Source organism: Lissotriton vulgaris, chromosome 8 (genome assembly GCF_964263255.1).
Source record: "Lissotriton vulgaris chromosome 8, aLisVul1.2, whole genome shotgun sequence".
NCBI lineage: Eukaryota > Metazoa > Chordata > Amphibia > Caudata > Salamandridae > Lissotriton > Lissotriton vulgaris.
This window is the reverse complement of record NC_141696.1, coordinates 1,111,232,338-1,111,256,111: the sequence shown is the minus strand read 5'-3', so window position 1 is coordinate 1,111,256,111 and position 23,774 is coordinate 1,111,232,338. Positions and strand designations below refer to the sequence as shown.

The 23,774-nt window shown below is 47.7% G+C and overlaps 1 protein-coding gene across 6 annotated transcripts in view; it reads left to right on the top strand.

Moving 5' to 3' along the window:
- The window catches only part of ELF1 (E74 like ETS transcription factor 1), a 665,417-nt gene that overhangs the window by 112,984 nt on the left and 528,659 nt on the right, over positions 1–23,774 (top strand). The window contains exon 1 of one of the 6 annotated variants that reach the window (XM_086934918.1): positions 9,825–10,318. The exons of 2 other annotated variants lie outside the window; for them this stretch is intronic. The gene's annotated coding sequence lies outside the window, so the exon portion shown is untranslated. Of the gene's footprint in view, positions 1–9,824; positions 10,319–23,774 lie in introns of those variants that run through there. 3 more of the 6 variants (XM_086934927.1, XM_086934924.1, XM_086934921.1) reach the window with 3 other exon arrangements.

Here is a 23,774-nt window from a genome sequence, read left to right as displayed (position 1 = left end):
ATCAAGCTCCTGTGCGGTTTGCTGCAAGTCCTCCCATCCTGGAATCCGACGACCCAGCTCGACAAGACCCGGACCTCCAGACCTCTCTGACCTCTACTCACATCCACAGCACAGCTGGGACCTGTGGGTGCGACGAGCAACGTGGAGACGGCCATCTTGAGAAACCTGCACAGCGCTTCCAGCACGACCGCCGAGGGATCCTCGAGTGAGTGCATTGGGGTCTGAGAAGCCCCATACCGACGCAGCTCCTGCACCAAAGACCAGCCCCCCAGCATCCACGAGATCTGCGTGGGGCCCTTTTGCCTGGTTGCTGCTCTTCCTGTTGTCTGGTCACTAGCCGGCTGGCCTGTGACCTCTGAGATGACGACCCGAAGATTTCACCACTGCTGGTCAGGTCCCCCAGACTGGCCCTTGCTTCCTTGTAAAGGAGAAGCACCCCGGACCCTCCTGGTCCGCACCAGACGCCTCTTTGTTCCACCGCATGGCTTGCATTAGCCAAGGCCTGTTGTCCAGATCGACGATCCGACACCGCCGACAGCAGCAGACTACGTGGGACAGCTCGTGCCTCCAGCCTGGTCGTGAAGAACAGCTCCTGGTCCGCGCAGCTACAGAGAGAAGCGACCCTTCCTCCACCTGAACGCGGCGACAGCATCTGGTTCCCTCCTGGTTCCAGCACCGTCACTGGCTAGTGACCGAGACTCTGTCCCCTTCCCTTTCAGGACTTCTTCTTCCTAGTTCCATCCTTGGAACCACCGGACTCCTCCATCTGGCTGCCTGCCAGCAACTCCTTGTTTCAGGCATCACCGGGGACAACGCAGTAAACCGACGCAACTTCAGCCCTATGCGCCCGCAGCCTGTGGGTTAGGTAACTAAAGCTTCTAGGTGCTGAAGTCTGTGTACACTATCCTAGTGTCCAGGTCCACTGTTGTTTTCCCTCCATCCAGCCGGGTTCGTCCGCAATCCGTAACTTTCTATACTGTAGTATCCATAGACGTTGTAGTTTCCACTCTGCACGTGAGTCCCGTGGGCCTCCTGCTCCTTACTTACCTAGGTTGTAGCGTAGTCCCAGCGATCCTCCAGCCTCTGGATCTCCTTACAGTACTTTCCTTCCTCGCATTCCATTGTTTTGAGTATATGGTTTGCCGTGCCCCTAAGGCGCACTTGTAAATATTGTGCGAACTCGTATTTCCTTTTTAGTATTGTCATGTGCTTAGCCCTCTGACCTCATAAAGAGTTCAGAGGTATATGTTAGTTAATAAATATCTGTTTATTTTCATAACAACCTGTGTGGTGTCCTTTCACTTGGTAGTCAAAGGGTTGTATGTGGTAAAACAGCTGGCTTCACATGCCATTCAGAGTTTAGCCTAAAGACTGCTTTTGTCCACGCTACTAGGATAGCTGGTCTATAAGGTTGACTTACAACCAATCACCATAAGGGATGTTTGGACTGATACAAGGTGATCACTAGAACTAGTGAGCATCATATATCAGGCCAACTTCTCACAGAGAGGACCACCCCACTCCACGCGGGAATCCTTCACGCTGCATCACAACAAGGCCACCTTGGGCACGGTGAGCCGCCTAGCGCTGGAACTGGTGGAGACGAAGGTATTGCAACGTTACACGTGTTTGCTTTATTTGCTTGCAAGGAAAGCAGGAGTTACGTGGGTTTTGTTGTCCGTCATGTTGTTCTCTGAGCAGTGTTGGCAACAGTGAGGCCTAAAATTGCAACAAGATGCCCTGCCACTAATTGAAGCTCTTAGCTAGCCTGCAGTTTACGAGACAGAGGTCATGCTAATCAAATGCACCTGACCTAGCTTGAGCAAGCGCTCCTGACTTACAGCTAGCAAAAGTGTTGCTGGAATGAATTATTGAGGTGCATCATATAGAGGAATTGATGGTTGAATGTTCTATACCTGCTGTGTTTTGTGTTGTACTGATATTTCATTTTCATGTGAGTGGTGTGTTATTTCGTTTTTGGTATTATTATATAGTAAGGTTTTTCCCCCGGAGATTTATATAGCGCGATATCAGAGCGTTTTACATGAGCACCAGTTATGTTAAACCAGGACACTCCCATTTTTCACTGGGCAGTGGGCACGTGGGCATTAACAGCCTGATTCATGAAGCAAAATTGCGCTCGCAATAGCTGCGAAAATGCTATCGCGGGCGCAATTTCCCTAATCGGTATTCACCACGATTATAGCGAAATCGCTAACACTGAATTGCGAAATCGCAAAAAGATTCGCAGAATCCCGCCAGTAGACCATTTGCGAATCGGAAATAGCGAGAAATCACGGAATCTGCGAAAAAAATAGCGAAATCGCAATATCATCGCAATCGGGATTCATGAAAAATCGCAATTAGCGAACAAACCCAAAATCGCAGTTTGCGAGGCGCAATTTAAGGACAACCCAAAGCAGGTGGTAACCATCAAACCCATAGTAAAAAAAAAAAATGAAAAACCGTTGGCCAATCAGCAACTGGTGCTGGCCTGATCAAACACACTTAAGGAGAAGCAGCATCAGCATAAGGAGTGTCACAATGTCAGGAATGTACATGGTGGTCAGGCGGCGAAGGCTACAGCGAGCAGCACGGAGGAGACGCAGAATCCAGGACAGGATATTCCGCCAGCGGGTCACCCTGCTGGGCCAAACCAGAGAGCAAATATACGCAAAGTACCGCCTGAATGGGGCAATGATCATCAAGCTAATTCAGGACCTTGACCCCCTGATGCAGCACCCAACAAGGTGGACCAATGCCGTGCCAACACATGTCCAGGTATTGTGTAGCCTGTACCTCCTGGCCTCCGGGAGCTTCCAGGGGATAGTTGCGGCTGCTGGGGGGATATCCCAGCCCACCATGTCCCGCTGCCTAGGGAGTTTCCTTGACGCAATGCTGACCCAGCCACACCACCAAATTTCCAACCAGCCAACAGGTTTTGGATGAGACCAAGCTTCAATTCTACAATGTCGCCCATTTCCCACACGTGATAGGATGCATTGACTGTACCCACATCCACATCTGCCCACCAGCTGCAACGGAGTACATGTACCGCAAACGCAAATCCTACCACTCCCTCAACATCCAGATGGTCTGCAATGCTAAGACATACATCCCGGACATAGTGGCACAGTACACGGGGAGTACACATGACTCATTCATATTCCGGCACAGCGGCCTCCACACACGACTGGCCAGGGGAGACTTCGGGGAAGGACACCTACTTGGTAAGTACACTTTGCCCACAATGTCACACTGTGATGAAGTAGCTGCGCTGCACAGGCACTCACCCTCTGCTCCTCTCATTCAGGTGACAGTGGCTACGCCCTGCGTGAATACCTCCTCACCCCATACCTCAACCCTGCTACACCACAGCAACGGCGTTACAACGTATCACACATACGCACAAGGAATTGCATTGAGAGGACTTTTGGGCTACTGAAGAGCAGATTCTGCATACTTCACAAGACAGGTGGGGCCATGTACTACAGTTCTGATGTGTGCTGCCGCATTGTGGCTGTGTGTGCAATACTATACAACATTGCTACCAAGCGCCGGATACCTGTAGACATCTCTGGCAGTGAGTCGGAAGGGGACGACCGGCCACCTGCACATGTGCGCCATGCACGCGGGGAGAACCCAGCTGAAGGCCACAGACGCCGCAAGCACATCACAATGAACAGTTTCTAGTGCACCCACTCCCCTCACCCAACAAATCACAATTGCATGCAAATGGAAATAATGACAGGACGCCAATGTATGATGCAAGAATAAATATTATTGTTGGATTCACAATAATAGTGTTAAGTTGCCATCCTTCCTATGCAATCAGTATTGCCCCATACTGCTGCGTCCAAAACACAGGGCAGGCTTGTAGTGTCAGCATGTCCCTGTAAAAGTACATGTAACTCAGGTGCGCCTCCGGCGCGCAGCACCCAAGCGCCTCTCCGGCTCCTCCTCTGCCACCGCACGTGACTCTGCAGTGGGCCTGGTGCTACGTCGTAACACCGCAACCTGTGAGGCAGACAGGCTGCTCACACTGGATGTGCCCTCGCTGGTATCGTCCCCCCCCCGACATTGCCTGGTAGAGTGGGATGGAGTGCCAGTACGGCAGTGGTGACGTGCTCTAACACTCTGGCCACATCCTCACAGCATTGGATTAACTGCTGCTGCTGCGCCAGGGACCGTCGCGAGAGCTGGGACGTCGCATTCCCTATCACGTAGTTGGATCTGGTGTATGCGGACAGCCGCGTCAGTAGCTGCCGGTGGCGGCGGCGGGCGGTGTTGCGCTGCGATATTAGCGCAGCAGTGTTGGCCTCCATGGCTGCCGTCATGCGTTCCATCCTCTCTGCCACATTGCGCCCAATGTTATGTAGCTGCATTTGTATGGCCCCTTGCCGGCGTGCCTGCAGCTGGTGAATGCGTAGCATCCTACGCTCAATGCTCATGCTCGGCAAGCACACATCCATCCCCCTCCTACCGCTGCGTGCATTGTTCTGCAGGCGAGCCCTGCCATGCCTGCTCTGCTGGCTGGCCACAGTGGGTGGGCGCTGTGTCACAGCAGTCGCTGGACCAGATGTGGAGGCTCCAGCTGCTGGTGGAGTTGAGGTAGGCAGAGGTGCTGCGCCTGATGGTGGAGGCGCAGATGCTGTGGGCCTGGCTGCAGGGGTAGGTGCTGCGCCTGATGGTGGAGGCGCAGATGCTGTGGGCCTGGCTGCAGGGGTAGGTGCTGCGCCTGATGGTGGAGGCGCAGATGCTGTGGGCCTGGCTGCGGGGGTAGGTGCTGCACCTGTTGGTGCAGGATGTGTTGGTGGCGGCACATCCTCGGCATCCTCTGGTTGCTCATCGATGAGCAGCCTGTCACTGTTGCTGCTGTCTGCGCCACCTGTGAGGGGAAATGGACGTTCATTAGTTGCATGTATCTGTTACACGTGCAGTTGCTACATGCATGCTGGATGACATTCCCTGACTGGCTGTGGCAGTGTGTACTTTGGGACTTGTCTGGCTGCATTGGGGTACTTGTACATTGTGGGCAGACTACATGTCCCACAATGCTTTACGGCATTACCTAATGTGCACGGATGGCATGAGTTTGGAACATTATGGGAGGCTATAGGGTCATGGCCATTGATAGGGGACAGGGTCGCAGTCGCATGCCACTTACCTTGGCTCTCTTGGGTGGGGCGGGATGAGTCCAATCTGGTGACCCCAATGCACGCCTCGGGCTCCAACGTATCCTCGACGCGGTCTTCCATGGGGGTGTTGGGTGGGACTGTAGGTTCTCCCCCTCCAGTGGCCAGGGTCTCGCCCAGCCTCTCGGCCACCCTCTCCTTGGCACGACCTCGGAGGTCGTACCACCTCTTCTTGAGTTCCTCCAGTGACCTGTGTGCCACACCCACGGAGTTCACTGTGGCCGCTATCCCGACCCAGATTCGCCGTTTTTCCGGCTCAGGCACCCTCCTTGATTTTCTCCCAAACAGTTTGGAGTGGTTGTCAACCACCGCATCAATGTGGTGCTCCAACTCCTGTTCTGAGAATTTCATTCTCCTCTTGCGCCCGGTGTTGCTGGGCCCTGGCACAGCCTCCTCTGCCATTGCTGCTGTGAGATTGGGTGTGGAATAGCAAGTTTGCTGGTGTCCTTAATTCAGAGACTCTGTCCCTCACCACCCCTTGTTGTAAATATTTTTGTCCACCCTAAGCGTGGAAGGGTATTCTCAGATGTGAGACCCTTGCTCATTGCACCATCAGGATTCAAGCAAACCGGGCCGAAGACGGCTGTAATGCCAGAAACCGGTCCCCGGGAGCTTGTTTCCTTCCCAGTGTAAGAATTGGCTTTTGTAGTTTGGTTTGCCCTGTTCCCATCATGCACTGGGACAGGAACAGACTAATTTGCATACAGCCAGGTTCTGAAACTGGGATGGTGCAGTGAGCTAAAAAACGGTGTTGGATCTAGCCCTGATCTCTTGACTGGGTGAGAGCTTTCTCCTAAATTCAGAGACTCTGTCCCTCACCACCCCTTGTTGTAAATATTTTTGTCCACCCTAAGCGTGGAAGGGTATTCTCAGATGTGAGACCCTTGCTCATTGCACCATCAGGATTCAAGCAAACCGGGCCGAAGACGGCTGTAATGCCAGAAACCGGTCCCCGGGAGCTTGTTTCCTTCCCAGTGTAAGAATTGGCTTTTGTAGTTTGGTTTGCCCTGTTCCCATCATGCACTGGGACAGGAACAGACTAATTTGCATACAGCCAGGTTCTGAAACTGGGATGGTGCAGTGAGCTAAAAAACGGTGTTGGATCTAGCCCTGATCTCTTGACTGGGTGAGAGCTTTCTGCTTAATTCAGAGACTCTGTCCCTCACCACCCCTTGTTGTAAATATTTTTGTCCACCCTAAGCGTGGAAGGGTATTCTCAGATGTGAGACCCTTGCTCATTGCACCATCAGGATTCAAGCAAACCGGGCCGAAGACGGCTGTAATGCCAGAAACCGGTCCCCGGGAGCTTGTTTCCTTCCCAGTGTAAGAATTGGCTTTTGTAGTTTGGTTTGCCCTGTTCCCATCATGCACTGGGACAGGAACAGACTAATTTGCATACAGCCAGGTTCTGAAACTGGGATGGTGCAGTGAGCTAAAAAACGGTGTTGGATCTAGCCCTGATCTCTTGACTGGGTGAGAGCTTTCTGCTTAATTCAGAGACTCTGTCCCTCACCACCCCTTGTTGTAAATATTTTTGTCCACCCTAAGCGTGGAAGGGTATTCTCAGATGTGAGACCCTTGCTCATTGCACCATCAGGATTCAAGCAAACCGGGCCGAAGACGGCTGTAATGCCAGAAACCGGTCCCCGGGAGCTTGTTTCCTTCCCAGTGTAAGAATTGGCTTTTGTAGTTTGGTTTGCCCTGTTCCCATCATGCACTGGGACAGGAACAGACTAATTTGCATACAGCCAGGTTCTGAAACTGGGATGGTGCAGTGAGCTAAAAAACGGTGTTGGATCTAGCCCTGATCTCTTGACTGGGTGAGAGCTTTCTGCTTAATTCAGAGACTCTGTCCCTCACCACCCCTTGTTGTAAATATTTTTGTCCACCCTAAGCGTGGAAGGGTATTCTCAGATGTGAGACCCTTGCTCATTGCACCATCAGGATTCAAGCAAACCGGGCCGAAGACGGCTGTAATGCCAGAAACCGGTCCCCGGGAGCTTGTTTCCTTCCCAGTGTAAGAATTGGCTTTTGTAGTTTGGTTTGCCCTGTTCCCATCATGCACTGGGACAGGAACAGACTAATTTGCATACAGCCAGGTTCTGAAACTGGGATGGTGCAGTGAGCTAAAAAACGGTGTTGGATCTAGCCCTGATCTCTTGACTGGGTGAGAGCTTTCTGCTTAATTCAGAGACTCTGTCCCTCACCACCCCTTGTTGTAAATATTTTTGTCCACCCTAAGCGTGGAAGGGTATTCTCAGATGTGAGACCCTTGCTCATTGCACCATCAGGATTCAAGCAAACCGGGCCGAAGACGGCTGTAATGCCAGAAACCGGTCCCCGGGAGCTTGTTTCCTTCCCAGTGTAAGAATTGGCTTTTGTAGTTTGGTTTGCCCTGTTCCCATCATGCACTGGGACAGGAACAGACTAATTTGCATACAGCCAGGTTCTGAAACTGGGATGGTGCAGTGAGCTAAAAAACGGTGTTGGATCTAGCCCTGATCTCTTGACTGGGTGAGAGCTTTCTGCTTAATTCAGAGACTCTGTCCCTCACCACCCCTTGTTGTAAATATTTTTGTCCACCCTAAGCGTGGAAGGGTATTCTCAGATGTGAGACCCTTGCTCATTGCACCATCAGGATTCAAGCAAACCGGGCCGAAGACGGCTGTAATGCCAGAAACCGGTCCCCGGGAGCTTGTTTCCTTCCCAGTGTAAGAATTGGCTTTTGTAGTTTGGTTTGCCCTGTTCCCATCATGCACTGGGACAGGAACAGACTAATTTGCATACAGCCAGGTTCTGAAACTGGGATGGTGCAGTGAGCTAAAAAACGGTGTTGGATCTAGCCCTGATCTCTTGACTGGGTGAGAGCTTTCTGCTTAATTCAGAGACTCTGTCCCTCACCACCCCTTGTTGTAAATATTTTTGTCCACCCTAAGCGTGGAAGGGTATTCTCAGATGTGAGACCCTTGCTCATTGCACCATCAGGATTCAAGCAAACCGGGCCGAAGACGGCTGTAATGCCAGAAACCGGTCCCCGGGAGCTTGTTTCCTTCCCAGTGTAAGAATTGGCTTTTGTAGTTTGGTTTGCCCTGTTCCCATCATGCACTGGGACAGGAACAGACTAATTTGCATACAGCCAGGTTCTGAAACTGGGATGGTGCAGTGAGCTAAAAAACGGTGTTGGATCTAGCCCTGATCTCTTGACTGGGTGAGAGCTTTCTGCTTAATTCAGAGACTCTGTCCCTCACCACCCCTTGTTGTAAATATATGGTGTCCTGGTAGGAGCTGAGTTAGTTGCTGCCTCGAGGTCTGCCTCACAGTTGTGAATGGGGGTGGGAACTGGCTGCTTCCTGGTTGTGATGTCATCACTGTGCTTGAAATGCGACTTCCAGTTTTCCCGATCTCGCGATTTTGCGATCTCGCATTTTGCGATCTCGCAATTAGCGATCTCGCTATTTGCGATATCGCAATTCCTACACGGATGTTGCTGAAAATAGCGATTATTCTGCGATTTCCGTAACTCGCAAACGCTTTTTGCGGCCGCGTGCGAATCGCATTATTTTCTCGGTAAATTTCATGAATACCGATCTGCGATTTCTAAATTGCGATTCACTGTTAATCGCAATTTGAAAATCGCAGATTTCGGTTTTCATGAATCGGGCTGTAAGTGATTTGCCCAGGACCACAGGACGTTGAGCGTCATTGCAGAGACTGGAACCGGGCTCCCTAGATTTGAGATCAACAGCCTAGCCCGTTAGGCCACATCCACTCCCAATATTCGTTATTAGGTCATGTTTGTGTCTCCTGCGCTCCTGAGTATGTGCTCACTGGATCGACTGGATTTCCTGCTCGGATGAGCCGGAAAGCTGAAAAGCAAAAGTGAAGTTGAACCGTGATGACAGGGAAAGAGAGTGATGGTAGTAAAAGGGAGGGGGCGGCATTTTTTAATACTCGCCTAGGGCAGCAAAACGCCTAGAAACGGCCCTGACTCTCGTGTGCCCCCTGTCCTCTCTGGGCCTGGCAGGTGTTAGCCACTTACATTGGGCCCCTTTCTGAAAATCTCCAATCTTTCCATTAAATTTTTATTTCGATTTTTGCGTATTTTTTGTTTGTGAATTAAATGAAATATTCCAGGATTTGTGTATTTGTTTGATATACACTTGTTTTTGTATATTGGTGTATTATTTTGAGTTTAAAATCGTAGAAATTGCTTTGGCGGTGGTCCTCGGCTAACAGTACTGATCGAATAGAAGTACACTGAAGTCAATAGGTTAAGAAGGGCTGCTCTACAATACAGTTTTCAGCACAGTAAAGCTTGTAATATTTGATCAATGTGAATATATTTTCCGCATTAATTCTTCCTTAATGAAGCACCTCCCGATGGCCCTCCCAGGGTGATTGATTTGTGTCTGTTTGAAGGGCGGGATCAGAGCAGTTGTCAAGCTGCTGCTGAGTTGCTGATAAGGCTGTGTAAATAGCGCCTCCCACGATTTCCTCAGGTGGTATGCGGCGAACAGGTGGATTGCAGGTGTTTGGCTTGGCAGAGCGGGGGCGGGGAGTCGCTTCATGGCTTGAATTGCACCCAGCCCTCTTGCAACTCTTTTATTCTATGTATGAACAAAAAGGTACACATTTGAATTGTTGGCACTCACTGCCGTGTCCTACTCGGCTTCTTAAAAGAAGTCCCCAGCGTAATGCTCTTTCTCCTTCAGTCGTCTTTGTTTTTGCAGCCTGGCAGGGGGCTGTCATACTTTCATATTGTGTTTGCAGTGCTTTTCCATTCGCTGTAATAATTGTACGGCCTTTGCTCTCAGCAATTAAGGTGGGGCTGGCTCTTTCACTGTAGGGATTGTCTTCCTGGCCTGCCTTGTGCGCCTGTGTTGATTTTTTTCCTGTACCTGCGGATTTGCATGTTTGACCTAGTGGAGTAATTGGGCTCGCAGCAACATGGGCGTGACCGTCTCGGAGGCTGTTAGTTTGTTTCATGTATGACTCACAGACTGCACAGAAACCACTTCCCCAATCTGTAGGAGCCATTTTAACGGCAAACCGGCAACTAACTGCTCGTTTTTCACACGCAACCTGGCTCGGAACTGTGAGCAAACCGGTTTTTAATAACTGAGGTAAATATGTTTTCTGTGTTTTTTCATTGTTGTGTTTCGACGTAGTGAATTAAGCAGAGGACTGATGCTGAGCCTGTTGAAAAACATGGCTGGGGGGATTATGTGTCTTGGCTCATTTATGCGCTTGGTCACCTGTGCCGTACTGTAGTAACCGCAGAAACATACTTTTAAGGGAATTTATCTGTCCTCTTTCAAAGTGATTTTCGAAGTCCACGTGGATGCTGAAAAGTCTAAAAGAAATGCACACATGACCTATGTTGTAGGGTATTTTGTGAGTACAGTAATGCTGAGTGAGTTTTCTAAAAGGTTCTTTGCCAGACTTTGAAACTATAAATTGAGGCCACTGATTAAAGGGTGTTGCAATGATCTAGATGAAGTTCTAAATAATTGTAGGTACTTTGTCTATGAGTTTCCTTCTTTAATATGAAGCTAGTGCTAGCTAATGGCATCTAGGTTTATCGGTGTTGCATGGCTTGGTTGTGGATTCTGATCTGGATTTTGGTTTTTGTAAGCGCTGTTCTCTAGCTGTTAAATTTTGGAATTAGGCAAAATTAGATTATTTGAAGAGGTGCCCGAAGATTGCGATTTGAACCAATTGTCAAGAAACACAACGGTTACCTGATTTCAAGAAATATGTTTTCATCTGTGCAAGTTGGAGTGACAACTTTTCCGCTGTTGGTTGGAGTGCATGGAAGCGCATTAAAATGGGCCATTGTAAACACTTCTTTTTTTTAAGAAGTGAGAACAGCTTTATCTTTGACAGGCAACAGTATTTCCGCACGTTTAAAGACCAAGGGATTTCAGATGAGCTCAAGCTTGGAAGTTTTGTTAATTGTATTGTGAGGGTTATTTGTAATGTTTATTCATTATACTCATGTGCAGTGCAGGGGTGAGCAAAAGCAGGTAAAAGATTCATGCCCCTCCACGCTTCAGCAAAATAACAGACACTAACAACTTTGCATGGGTGACTACATAGTGTTAAATGTTTACAGCACAATATATAAATAAGCACATTCTTTCATAATAAACGTCATCAAAGTAAATAAATAAAACGTAGATATAACATGTTTTGTGTGCTCGAAGAGGGGCTTGAATGATACTATAGAAGATGTTCATATTTACCAGTCATGCTTTTCATATTGTCCGTCTTGCTAGTTTAAGTTCGGAAATTTGTATAGCGCACTACTCACCCAGAAGGTTTCAAGGCGCTTGGGGGAGGGGGGGGGGGGGGGGAGGGGGGAACTTTACTTATCGAATATCCAGGTTTTGAGTTGCTTTCTGAAGGAGAGGTGGTTCTGTACAAGGCGGAGGTGGGTGGGGAGAGAATTCCAGGTTTTGGCCGCTAAGTAGGATAAGGTTCTTCCCCCCCATGGTGGATCTATGAATGCGCGGAATTGCGGCGAGGGCTTCATTGGATGATCGTAGTTGCCGGGTGGGGGTGTAGAAGGACAGTTGTGTGTTGAGGCATTCGGGTCCTAGGTCGTAGAGGGCTTTGTGTGCGTGGGTGAGGAGACGAAACGTTATTCTCTTGTTGACGGGGAGCCAGTGGAGGTCTTTCAGGTGACCGGAAATGTGAGCTTGACGGGGGGTGTCCAGTTTGAGTCTAGCTGAGGCGTTTTGGATGCGTTGGAGTTTTTTCTGTAGTTTGGCTGTGGTTTCGGCATAAAGGGTGTTTCCGTAATCAAGTCGGCTTGTGACCAGTGCGTGAGTGACTGTCTTTCTTGTTTCGGTGGGGATCCAGCGGAAGATTTTTCTGAGCATGCATAGGATGTTGAAGCATGAGGATGAGACGGCGTTGACTTGTTGGGTCATCGAGAGGGAGGAGTCCAGGATGAAGACCAGGTTACGTGCGTGGTCCGTAGGTATGGGTGCGGTTCCCAGGGCTGGTGGCCACCATGAGTTGTCCCAGGCGGAGGGGGATGATCCTAAGATGAGGACTTCCGTTTTGTCCGAGTTCAGTTTTAGACGGCTGTTCTTCATCCACCCGGCTACTTCTTTCATTCCTTCGTGTAAGTTGGTTTTGGCGGTGTTTGGGTCTTTGGTGAGGGAGAGGATCAGCTGGGTGTCATCTGCGTAGGAGATGATGTTGAGATTGTGTTGGCGTGCGATGGATGCGGGGGGACTCATGTATACGTTGAAGAGGGTGGGACTGAGTGATGATCCTTGTGGTACGCCGCAGATGACTTCGGTGGCCTCTGATCTAAAAGGGGGGAGGCGGACTCTCTGGGTTCTTCCGGCTAGGAACGAGATGATCCAGTCCAATGCTTCTCCTTGTATTCCGATGTTGCTGAGGCGTTGTATTAGGGTGCTATGACAGACTGTGTCGAAGGCTGCGGAGAGGTCAAGTAGGATGAGGGCAGCTGTTTCTTCGTTGTCCAGTAGAGTTCGGATGTCGTCTGTTGCTGCGATGAGTGCGGTTTTGGTGCTGTGTTCGGCTCGGAAGCCGGACTGTGAGGGGTCGAGGGATTTGTTGGCTTCGAGGAAGGCGGCGAGCTGACTGTTGACGGCTTTCTCAATAACTTTGGCAGGGAATGGGAGGAGAGATATGGGGCGGTAGTTCTTGAGTTCCGTGGGGTCTGCTGTGGGTTTCTTCAGAAGGGCGCTGAGTTCGACATGTTTCCAGCTTTCCGGGAAAGTAGCGGAGTTGAGGGAGCAGTTGATGACGTCTCGGAGATGGGGTGCGATGATGGAGTCTGCTTTGTTGAAAATGTGGTGGGTACATGGGTCGGTTGGCGATCCTGAGTAGATGGAGTTCATCAGGCGGATGGTGTCTTCAATGGTGATTGGGTTCCAGTCGCAAAGGTTGTTAGAGGGGGGTATTGGTTCGGAGGTGGGTGGAGTGGACTGGTCCCCGGACTAGTTTTCAAAGCTGTTATGTATGTCGGCGATTTTGTTGTAGAAGAAAGAGGCTAGGGAGTCGCAGAGGTCTTGGGAGGGAGTGATGTTGTTGGTGCCGGCGGTGGGGTTGGTAAATTCTTTGACGATGTTGAATAGTTCCTTGCTGTTGTGGGCGTTGTTGTCAAGTCGATCCTTGAATGCTGATTTCTTGGTGGATCGGATCAGTTGGTGGTGTTTGCGGGTTGCGTTCTTGAAGGTGGTCAGGTTGTCAGTGGTTGGGTTTTTTCTCCAGGCTTTCTTGAGGGTGCGACATAACTTCTTGGATTTCTTAAGGTCATCGTTGAACCAGGGGGCTTTTTTGTTACCTTGCTTGATTTGATGGTTTTTCAAGGGTGCTAGTTTGTCTGCGCTGTGGGTGATCCATTGTGTGAAGTTGGTGGCTGCTTGGTTTGGGTCCGATGATTTGGCAGGAGGGTTTTGGTGAAGCGATGTGAAGAGCTGGTCGGTAGTAATTTTGTTCCAGTTTCTTTGGGGAATAGGTTGTGGGGGGTTGTGGGTCATGGTCTTTTTGTAGTTGAAGTGAACGCAGCTGTGGTCTTTCCAGTGGAGAGCTGTGGTGTGATTGAAGGAGATTTGCTTGCTGGAGGTGAAGATTGGGTCGAGCGTGTGTCCGGCATAGTGGGTGGGGGTATTGACAAGTTGTTGGAGTCAGAGGTTGGCCAGGTTGTCCAGAAGGGTGGTGGTGTTAGAGTCGTTTTTCTTTTCCAGGTGGTAGTTGAGGTCTCCCAGTAGAATGTAGTCTTCGGAGGGGAGGGCGTATGGGCTGATGAAGTCAGTGATGTCATCGCTGAATTGTGTGCGGGGTCATCGGAACTGGTAGTGATGCGGATGGTGTTCTTATGGACGATGGCGATGCCTCCTCCTGTTTGGTTGGTGCGGTCCTTTCGGATGATCTTGTAGCCGTCCGGGATGGCTATGGCAATGTCGGGTGCTGATGAGGCGTTCATCCAGGTTTCTGTAAGGAAGGCGACATCCGGCGATGTAGTGTCGAGTAGGTTCCAGAGTTCAATGGCGTGTCTTTGGACCGAGCAGGTGTTGAGCAGGATACACTTTAGGTGGTTAGTGTCGGAGCTCTGATTGGAGTCTGTGGATTTGGTGTGGGTCCTGATGCAGTCGAACTTGCAGGAGTGGCAGTTGAAGGGTCCATGGGTGTGTCCTGGGGCGGCTTGGTAGCAGTTTGGGAGTCGGCCGGGGTTAAGTGCAGAGAGGGTTGCGGCGTCGTACGTTATGCGGGTGGAGTGGGTTTTGCAGGGGCCAGGGGGTCTGGCGCTGGGCGCGGTCCAGGTGCGGACGGGCGTAGACGGGCTTACCTTTGGCGCTCCTCCGGTGCGCATAGGGCGCGACCGCTTCGCGTGAACGCTGCGCGCAGAAGCATCTGTCTTATGTGGATAGTGGAGGGGGCGGGGGTGAGGGAGGAGCAGCTGGGAGGCGGGAGCGGGGTGGAGAGCCAGGCAGGGAGGCACAACAACAAACAACAAAATGGCAGCAAGCCAAAAGCCTAACAGGACGAGATTGGGGCAAAACTTAGATAATGGCTATGAAATGGCCAGTGGTACCAGCAGAATCAGGTACAAATGAACAATCCAGGCAAAGGCAGCAAAGCACAACCGAATGTCTAAGAAAGCGCACCTCAGCCACACAGCGCTACGATATAAACGCTATCAGCGCTACAATACAAATGCAATTATCAATCGGGCACAATAATGAGCAGGAGCAATGCGAGCACAACCGAATGTCTAAGATAGCACATCTCAGCAACACAGCGCTACGATATAAACGCTATCAGCGCTACGATATAAACGCTATCAGCGCTACGATATAAATGCAACTATCAATCAGGCACAATAATGAGCAGGAGTGCCATTAATTCAACTCCCTTACTTTGATCTAGACAATCATTTTAACTGCAATTACTTAGAAGTATTATGCTTTTTAAATGTGATTTAATTCATATCAGTACAACTAAGTATTTGACATTTGCTAGAGATAGTATAAAAGTGAAGGGGTAGAAGTAAAGGGTAGCTTGATGTTAAGGTTTAGGGATAAGTGTTAAAGACATGGGCAAGTTATTGCCGGTGGTAAGAGTCCACGATAACAGGTGAAGAAATGTGTAGAAGTAAGTTACTGGTGGTCATTGTCCTGACATACATTCAAACATATATCCATGGTTTCTCTATGAACAACCAAGGGAAATTGTTGGCGATCAGCAGATACTTTTCATGAGGCTCAACAAATAAACTGGTGGCCAAATATCGGGATGCATCAATGACGGCTTAAAGTGGTGATGCCCAAAAGGCCTTAAGCAGTCATCGCACAGCAATCGGTTCTGCGTGTCAGCCATAGGTTGCTCTTTTCTTGCTTGCCTTCGAGTGGGATGCTTCTCTCCTGGTGGGGGCTATTTTCAGATGCTGTCAGAGCTAGGATGTCAAATGTGAATTGGTAATAAATTAACCATGCTTCTCTAAGTATAACACACATACAGCAGTCATTTTCAAGCCATATAAGTCTGTCTGACCACTTTCAACAACTTTTCTTGCACAAAGTAAGAAAATGAAGGGAGATGCACTCTGTATGTTGTATTTTAACTTTTGTACTCAACACATTATCGAATCTAAGACTGATTTGTAGCCCTGTTTTAGTGGAGCCGAAGTATCAGTTTTTAAGTTAAGTGAAAATAAAATACATTGTGTGCAGCAGAACAGCAATGAAAGAAATGAAATGAAATGAAAGAAAAAGGCATTTGTAAAGCGCATGCTTACCCTAAGGCGTCCCAGTGCTATCCGTAGCGCCCTTCAACTATGACAAATCAAGGAAAAAGGAAGGTTTTAAGATGTTTCCAGAAGGTCAGATAAATGGGTTCAAACCGTATGTGGTCGAGCAGGCTATTCCAACTCTTGGCTGCGTTATATGAAAATTGGCGGCCTCCAGTTTGAGCTCTTTTGATCTTCGGTATTGAGATTAGGCCTTTTTTATTCGATCTGAGTTGCCTGCTTGTTCGGTAGGGTTGAATTATCGGGTGGATTAGTATTGAACCCTTGCCATTAAGTGCTTTATGTGCAATGCACAATTAAATTGGATTCTCTCTAGCATTAGTAGCCAATGTAGAGGGCTGATTTTGCTGATAGGTGTCTCGGGATATTGAGTAGGAGGCGAGCTGCACAATTCTGCAAAATTTGCAGTCTTTTTATGGAAGTTTGAGGAGCACCTAGATAAAGGGCATTGGCGTAGTCGAGCCATGATAAAATTAAGGCTTGGACTAATAGCCGTTTAGCCCCAAAAGGTAGCAGGGGCAGAATTCCTCTAATCATTCTCAGAAGACCGTAGCAGCTGGTTGCAACTTTTTGTGCTTGTTGCGTAAAGTTAAGGTTGACATCAAGCCAGACACCCAAGCTCTTGATCTGCTTTTTTGGCACCGGCGGCGTGCCCAAACAATAGAGCCGAATGACCTAAGAGCATAAGCTCGGTTTTTGTTCCATTAAGCTTTAAAAAAGAATTGTCCATCCACCTGGATACCTTCTCAAGACATGAAGACAGACCAGTTCCGCTCTTATCAAGCTGATTAAGAGAGACCACTAGCTGGGTGTCATCAGCGTACGTGATCATCTGTATCCCATCTGAACATACGGTTCCAGCTAGGGAGCTCATATAAACATTAAACATTGTTAGACTAAAAGAGGATCCCTGGGGGACTTCACGTGTCAGAGGTATTTGCTTCAAGGCAAATTCCTCTTCAAAGACTGTGAAGACTCAATTTTCCAGAAAGGACTGTAACCATTTCAATGCTGTTCCGGTTATTCCTACTTCCCTAAGTCTATGAAACATTAGTTGATGGTTCACCGTGTCGAAGGCTGTGCTAAGGTCCAAAAGAATAAGGGCGGCGCTGCCTCCGGCATCGAGGATTTTTCTCAATCCATCTATCACGACTAGGAGAGCAGTCTCCGTACCCTGTTGGGATCTGAACCCTGTCTGCGAAGAATGAAGGCAGTTGTTTTCTTCTAGAAATCTGGAGAGGGCAGAATTCACATGTTTTTCTGCTAGTTTACTAATTACCGATAGCAGAGAGATGGGTCGGTAATTTGCCCAGTCATCAGGGTCGAGATTTGTTTTTTTCAGAAGAGCTTTCACCCTAGTTTGTTTTCGTAGGGGAGGTACAATTTCTGTAGTGAGGTGTTTATCACTTCAAGTATTACTGGTGATACAGTCTCTGTAATGCACTTCTTGCTGTCCTTTCATGGTGCACAGGGGCTACACTCTGTTTTTGTCTATGAATAATTGTGTCTAAATAGATGCACTTGAGCCTTGGTTTTGGGAAAGGCCTCTTTGGTTTCACTGCTTTTGGCTCTAAATTGAACCTGCGATGGATGTCTCAGGGATAAATAGTCTACAGGTGTGGTGGGGCTATATGTAAAGCTCAGGTTGTATGTTTCTGCTTAACTTAGGCTGCTAGTAATTCATTAAAGGGCATGTAGTTGTGTGAGTATTGGATGTTTCAAATCTTCCATTAGAAACATGCAGCCTCAGTGAACTAGGAAAATCTCCACACCCATGGAATGCAGACAGGTTAATTGTACTTGTGTGGTCACCAGCAGCCCCAGGGTACCCAAGGGAAGAGATATATGTGCCATAAGGGTGCTTACCCAACTCAGAAAGCAGACAGAACTGTGTGCTTGCCTTGTCAGAGACCGATTTGCTCATTATACTGCAGTGGGTACCCAGAGGATGCTGGCAGTCTGTGACGTCTGTGGTGAGTATAGGTAGGTGGACAGCATGTAGTATGGTGTCCGGAGCAGTTATCACTAGCAGAAAATCTGGGTCCTACAGTGATCACCAAACCTTGAGTACTTACGTGGTTAGTAGCAGGCAGTCTGAGGGTACTGTAGTGACTCAAGCATCCGTAGGATGCAGGCAACGAGCACATGGATGTCATTTGCACACATCCCAAATTAGAGACCTATTGAAGAACAATTGAAAATTTGCAAAATGAATTGTACTTTTTGTAAAGTTTGTTGGGGGAGCGCTGCTTTATGACGGAAAGGTAGGAACTCATGTTACTATTGTGCTCATTAAGTTCAAACTCCTGGCAATGGTTGGCTAGATGTAGTTTACAATTTGTTTATAGTAATTTTCTTAATGCGGTTAGGGAAAGGAGTAGGGGAAAAACATTTAACATGACAAAAGTCTGGCCTGATTTGGCAAATTCATCAAACTCTGAAATTATTGGTCCAACATAAAACCCTCCTGAGCAGGGCTATAGTGGAAACCAAACTTAGCCCCATCAAACATGTTCGAACCAGCCCCATGCTGCAGGAAAACGCAAGTAGCAGGGTAGTTGGTGATGGAAGCCCATTCTGTCTTAAAAGCAGCACTCTTCCTTGCAGCCCACTGGGAAAATGCCCGAGTGCAGGAATGGCCGGTCTGTTCTTTCTCCTGAGGCTTTACCGCCAAAGTCTCCAGAAAAAGAAGCTGTACCACAAGGCAGCATTAAAGCTAGCATAGGCTTCATTATGCTGAATATTACACCCACCCTTCAACCTCTTCTTCTTCTACAACTCAGAAAGACCTTGCATGGCTGCCTTAATGCGTCTCTTTTGCCTACCTTTCAGAGTCTTTTCATTTTCACTGTTGCCATGGAGTGTGAAGATCTGTGCAGCTTGCGCCTGGGTGAACATGTGCACTGTGCCATTGTATTTACCATGGATGATGATGATAAAATTAGTCTTAGAGCGTCTGATTACTTTAAGTGTTCTTCTGGCTCATAACTTGCCTGGATACCATTTGGAGGCTGTTGCGGTGCCAGAATCCCACTTTTAATTTTTGCAGTTTATTCCTTCTCAGTTGAGTTTTCCTACTCATTCTGGAAATAGGAAGAATGTATGGTAACCTACAGCCCACTCTCCTTTCTTATTAGCTGTGCATAATGTTACCTCTCTCATGCACAGTACCCTAGAATCCCACAATAGCGTCTGTGGAATTGTCGATCAGCTGCAGTTTTGTTTGTACAGCTATTGTAGCTGAGGAAACTGTAAGCAGATCAAAGCATTTATCAATCCCACCCTGGACGGTGTTCCTCAAATATCCAGCAGCTAGGACAGCTAGCACTTCAAGAAGATGGAGATAGGGTCTCTAGCATAGTTTTCCAAATGTTCCTCTATCCATTCACGGTGAACAATTAAGTTTGCTGTATCACTCCTGAAATCCCTTACATGTTTTCTGAGATGCTTGTAAGTCTGTGACTCTGGCCTCTATATATTCCACCATATTTAACGCCCCTTGGGCGTCTTGCCTGAATTTCGTTAGACTAAGCTGCATGGCCTCAAGCACACCCTCCATTCAAGTGGATTTCTTAACTTCGAGTAGTATTTTTCAACTCTCATCAGGTCTCTATCAGGAAGGCTTCGTGCTGCGCTTCGGCTCCATGGTCTTCAGCTCCTGCAGCTTTTCCTACGGTGTTTCTAAAAGGAGACAGTGTTGGGCTGAAACGGTCTCCAACTTTTTCTGCAGTAAGAGCTACAGATGTTCAATGAACATCATCCTGAGCTACTATTAGTAGAGGTTTATTACTGACCACATCAGAAAAGATTCTATTAGTGATCTCCATATGCAAGTTTACCAGTAGTGATCACATCTGTACCTCCGGCACTGTTCCCAGCAATAATGTAAAAATATCTTTGTCATTATGGAATGCCTCTACGTGGGTAATTCATAACTGCCATAGCTGCAATGTCCCTGGCTCCAAGTTAGTATTAGTAATACATTTCCCCAAACTTCAGCTGAGTTTTGAAAATACACACATTTTCTTCTCAGATACACACTTTTCAATTTTGATATACTTATATTTTTTTCAACCAAGCTAAAGCGTCTCATTTATTAGGCTGGGCTACATACAGGAGACCTAAGTGTGGGTAGCTTGAGAACTACCAGTAGCTCACAAGCATCTTTTTTGGATTAATTGTTGTTTGTTGGAGGCCTGTCCTTGTGCAACTCGAGAAATGGGGAATGTGACGGAGCTCCACAGAAATGTGGCTATTTTGAAGCTTCGTCCTGTTCCTTAAGAGATATTCCTGGTAGGCTTGCTCCCTCAGTGCAGTTTAGTGTGGCTATTTACGCTGCACTCTTTTTAAAGTTCATAACCTGCCATTGCCCCTAGACTGTCCTCCTGTTGGTGTGCAAGAGGCATAACCCAGGCCCACGTACTCAGGGGTCTTCCCTTCAGGGTGCCACCCATTCTTCCTCAGGTCTATAAACATATGTGAGTGTCAGGTGCCAGTCACCCATATTCTGCAGGAGGGCCCCACCATGTTGCCTTACACCACTGGTGTGTAGTGATGTGAAAGTTGTAACTGCACGCAGAGGAGCTGTATCGGGTGAGCTGCTTGTTGCTGCCTGTGTGTCACTGAAAATGAGCAGGATGAAGGGCTAACACAGCATCAGGCAACCACTCTGTGCCACAAACCACATAAGTATCTCCTTCCCCAGAATTCAGAAGCTTAGCCCACTGGAAACGTATTAGGAATTGGTTTTATGTGGAAGAGATCCCTCCTAATAGCACGTGTATGGGTTTTTAACCTAATCTGTGGTTCTGAGTCAATGTACATTTGTAGAGGGCTTTTATTCTTAATTTTCTATTAACATATATATTTTTGTTTGAATATATGCATTTATGCCCACATATACTCTGCTAGTGACAGGAGTCTTATGCGTCCTTCCTACAACTTCAATCATGACCTACTGAATGTTTCTCAAGTGGTGTAGCCAGCAGGCAACCAAACAGGCACGTTTTTGTAGCAAGAAATCATGTAACTCTGAAGTTTCTTTACAGTGCAATGAAATGTGGAGAATGTAGGCAGTTTTTGCAAGGTGTGCACGAATTCAAGGAATTGCAATGGGTTTGTAGAGGACAGAGTTTTTCACAATTTTGGTGGCAAACAACACGCGCCGAGCTTCCCTTCCTATCTGTTTGTCTGTCTGTCTGTCTTTACATTGGGAATAGCAATGCTAATAAGCATGAGTCCTCGTCAGTGTGATTTTACCTTACTGCGCAGATATAAATCCTTACATCGTGATACTGCTGAAAAATAAATGCTATAAAAAATGTCATGACATAAACTATATGCAGATGTGCAGTGTAATATGCTATAAATCACCGTTGTTGAGGGTGATGTGGGTCATCATCGCCCTCTCAAGACATCACCTGTTGTTTTGCCCCTACCCACATTGAACAATGGCAATTAAGTAATAAATATCATATTACACTCCGCAGATGTGCATACATATAATATATTCTTACATAGATACTCCTTAAAATCCATCAAACAAACTGACTCCCTGGCAGGGGCAGGCTCTATCTTAAAAAGAATGAGCTCTGAGCCTTACCTATGGAGATCATTGCAGCTTAGTGGAGGCTCTGTGCTAAAAGTGAAAGTTTACCAATAATCAAAACAATTTCCATGAACACAGTGTGCTGTGTCTCAGCAAATGTTGATAGCTTGTGGGTGGAGCTGCCTATGATTGTCACGTTGTGCTTGTTTCGCAGGATATGCTGGTTTTCACTCTTCCTCTTTTTTACTGGCACAACATTTTTTTCCACTGGGCCCTACCCTTAGACAGCATTGTATCGTAATCCACGTAGATCTGCACAGCTACCGCAAAGTTTGTGGCTTTTAGAATACCCTAAAAAAACACGCGTGTATGGCCGGAAATCTATTCAATCATAGATTTTTTTACATATTACTGCTCCCTCGTACTTATATCTCTACACTGAACATTACGCACTAGTATATTTTGCACATATTACAATAGTGCATGCAACTTTTTTCCGTTTTGTTCCATCCTTGAAATTATTTTATCTTTTAGAGACATTCCTACACTCTACTTCAGCTTTTTAACACTTTGGCCCTGATTATGTGTGGGCCGGTGCTTTCAGAACCCTGTCCAAACCTCTTTGCGCAGGGGTTGGAATTTCAGGTGGGGTGGTATTTAACACACCCAGTAACTTCATTTCATTAAATACCTCACCTTCGTTAAATTCCTACAGATCAAACCTGCTGGAATTTAACCGGGGTAAAGTTTACACTAAGGTACTGTTTATCTCACCTGATAAATAACTTACCCTGGGTATCATTATTTGTCAGGTACACACACCTATTACTCCGTAAAATTTGGAATCTGGGCCTCCGTGTAGGTGGGCTAATTGAGTGTGAACATAAAGTTTGTTAACACCTTACAAAGTTATGACTTTGTAGGCGTTTACTCCATCCCTAATGGTTCCCCTGCCCAAACACCTCCCCTGGCGACATCCATATTTCTTCCCTTAACCCTAAAGATGAGACTGTGAAATCGACCATTCCTTCAGATTTTCCACAGTCCTAAATTTCATCTGTGGATTGACCGGAGAACCGGAGTCTGTGAATCAGGATATGGTGTTTGTGCAGACAGGAGGCACTTTAGCGCAGCTGCTTTGAATTTGGATGTGTAAATGTTTTTTGAATTGCGTCCCGGGTGTTTGTCAAAAATGGAAGAGAGTCTATCAAGCCATTCAGATTCAAGCCATGAGGTAACGGCATGAAACTGGCACTTTGGGTTCTTCCTCAATGCATTACAACAAGCAGCATTTAATATGGAATATGTCACCAGTTTTGATATTGTTTCCATCGTGGTAAAATACCTACACATGAGGCAAAATAGATGATAATATTGATCTCTGGCATGTCCATACAAGGAAGAGAAGGGGTGTTGGTTGGTGCGGCCTGTATGTTCGGCCCGGTGAATGTTGGGGAGTTTCCAGGGAGGTCACCCATTTATATTGCTGAGGGTATTTAGCACCACAATGTAGCACTTGTAACGTAAACTGTGTAGACGCTGCGCGGAGTGACCATAGCATGCGGTGAGCGGTCAGGGAGGCTGTTCATGAGTGTGCAGAAAAGTGAGAGCTTAGGAGTGTGTTATGTGTGTGTATTAAGTGCCATTGTGTACACACACTCACATAAATACACTGCTGTTATGAAAAGCGATCATACATTTTTGACACAGAGTATCTAATTAAAGGGAGGGACGCGAACGGTGTGGTCTGTTTGCGTAGTCACATCAGGGCCACATGAACCCCCGCCCCACATGCCCAAACCCGCAAATAACACAAGGACACAATTAGGTTTGGGTAAAAAATTGCTGCAGGTTTATTACATACAACATATGTAATGACGGTGGGTTAGCTTACGGGCGATCCTAGGGCAGGCCGCATTCTCGCCACCTGCCCGCCTGTTGAGCCAAACAACACAGTGGCGAACCACCCAACTGTTGTACAAATACCATAATTATACTGACACGCCCATTTGCTGGGCGTGACTAGGCAAACCCCCGGTTGCACAGGCCCACAACCGCCCGAAGGACTACTGGGGCGCCGACACGGATTCCTGCACCTCCCATGAGGTAACAGGTTAGGCTCTGAGGTTATGCTCTGGCACCCCTATGTGCCCGCTGACGTCCAGCGTTTGCACCTCTCTTCTTCCGGATCGCCCAGTAACTCCGCCTGCAACGAAAAAGAAACACATTAAAAGCTCCC